The following is a 2,500-nucleotide window of genomic DNA, read 5'->3' on the forward strand; positions in this document are numbered from 1 at the left end:
AATAAACACTGGGAGTCTCACTATGATCTCACTATGACAATCCATCTCACAATCCGACTGGATTACGCTAGGGACACATAGACGCGAATTTGGCCAAGCGAAGCCAAGTTCACCATTCATTCCCATGAGGGAGGCGAAGGCAAGCGAACAGGAGCGAAGCGAAATTATTCGACCAAGTTAAATATTATGCAATATTATGTTATTAGGCCAATTGAATAAACAACATAACTATTTCATTCCATTTGATTCACCACAACAACCTACTTGTTGGTTGAGCTGTCAGAATGGAACAAAGAATTTTGTCTCTCTTCGCTTCACTCGTTTCGCCTGTATGTGTCCCTATCCTTACCCAACTGGGAATCTGGTACCTCTATAGCAGTGTTTCCCAACCTTTTTCTTCAGGGACCCATATTTTTACAATTGTAAACTTTGGTGACCCAATCGCGTGAGCGGCCGATACTCCGTTTCCTGTGAAAACTCATTAGTTATCATTTTATTCCTCACTTTGTCTTCAGTCAAATATTGAATAACTGTTAAATGTATCTCTTACATTTTGTTGCTTCGATGCATATTAGTTTAAATGCTTTGTCATTTATTCAACATAGGCTATATATGGTATTAAAATTAAACCCCTTACAATCAAGGGGGCTTCGCGACCCCCTGTGGATCTTTGGCGACCCATAGGTTGGGTCCCGACCCATAGGTTGGGAACCACTGCTCTATAGGGTAAGGTTCACATCACGTTAGCCTTCATTACATTTCTACCTGTCTGTATGACAAACTTATAAGACATGGGTTAAGCCAAATCAAACATTTGTTGGGCGTGTAGGCCAAGATTCTTGACCATTGCCAATAAGGCCTGTAGCCCTACAATGCACTCCGTTCCACCAGTTGAACGCTGTAATCGTCACTGAAAGAAGTTCTGAACTACCACTCTGCTACACTGCTATGATGTGACACAGGGCCTTTAGTAATACATTACAACTTGGTCATTGCCATCCTGGTGACTACAAATTTATAACAGGGGCCATGTCATAGTCTGGTTTTACCAGACCACATTAATTACTTCGTAATTCATTTTTGGTCTGGATCCTTGATGCCCTGGAGCGGTTGGTTGGGAGGAGTGAGCTCAGCTCTGGTTTGAAATGAGAGGACCAATTGCTGACAGTTGACGTTCATGACATATGTTGTTATTCACCTCAGTGCGAATTTGCTTATTCACTGGCCGTCTATTGGACGACTAAACCCTCCCCAAAAAAGCGTAATTACACCATTCGTGAATTATGAAGTAATTAAAAATGAATGGTTTGGCCCATCAGTTGTCGGGCTGACGTCATAGCGGGTTATTGTTGATATAACAATAAATGGCCTTCTGTCCTAGTCTGATTATCATCGACTTTCAAATCTCTTTGAGACTTGGTCTGACCAAGAGCATAACAATTAACATTTCCCTAACAGCATTTCCCAAATGGCCTCCCTTGGTTTGCTAATGATTGTTTGCTTCCCAATAAAGTGGGAGTATTTCCCGTATTTGCAGGAACTCAGAAAGTACTTGAATTGACTCCTGACCTGACTGGTAGCAACGCTGAAGCTGTTGCGTCACTAGGAGGGCACGGCCTGGCTACTTCTGTCCTGTCCCTGCAGGGATTTATTGATGAGTGTTATCGATGACATCATCAATAACACTCTATTGTAAGGTGTTTACATACACTCAGAAGGTGTTAAATCGACTCTTTAAGTGTGTTTCTGTCTCCCAGCTGGACAGGGTCATCAATAATGCTCTATTTTAAGGTGTTAACATAACACGGACATGAACCGGTTCCATGACATGATGTGACATGACATGACAGCACATGTTAAAGACATCAACGGCACTTCATTGACAACCAGGATTTATGCACAGGACACATATCTTAAATTTCAACAATGCTCCGTTCATGTTCAAAACATTTCATGTTTATGTTTGTCTCTGGTTGTCGTTGTCATGGCATCTTTTGGGGGGTGGGTGTAGACATAGCCGGAATAAAGAAAAAACACGTAATGACAGCAGTCGTAAACATTAATGAGCTGTCATTAATATTCTACATAGACCCCACCTCCAAAGTGGAGTCCTACTGGTAACGATAATGTACTATGAAAACAAATCTCTTGATGTAGGCGACATAAATCTGCATCTTGCAACCCTAATCTCAGATCTCATTAAACTAAACCGCCCCCCAATAAGCCACAAAGTTGTAGCTGCGAAGTAAGCTAAAACCTCACACATGCCAATAGTGGGGTTCCAGACAGTGTTGCCAAATAGAAAATTGTGAACTATAGTACCAAAACTCAATATTATCGTTTTATTTTGTTTTTGTTGTTGTTGTTTTTGTTGCTGGTTTGAAGCGACACTGCGTTTCTGGAAATATACTCTTTTAACACTTTTCCTTTCGTGAAATAATTGAGTTTTACCTTTCTCCTGTTCTTTCAGCCATTATATTAATATGATGATGCTACTTCT

At 40.9% G+C, this 2,500-nt stretch overlaps 1 protein-coding gene across 1 annotated transcript in view; it reads right to left on the bottom strand.

Moving 5' to 3' along the window:
* Nucleotides 1-2,500, bottom strand: part of mybpc3 (myosin binding protein C3) — a 122,930-nt gene that overhangs the window by 119,500 nt on the left and 930 nt on the right. The window lies entirely within an intron of this gene.

Source organism: Engraulis encrasicolus, chromosome 23 (assembly GCF_034702125.1).
Source record: "Engraulis encrasicolus isolate BLACKSEA-1 chromosome 23, IST_EnEncr_1.0, whole genome shotgun sequence".
Classification (NCBI taxonomy): Eukaryota; Metazoa; Chordata; class Actinopteri; order Clupeiformes; family Engraulidae; genus Engraulis; species Engraulis encrasicolus.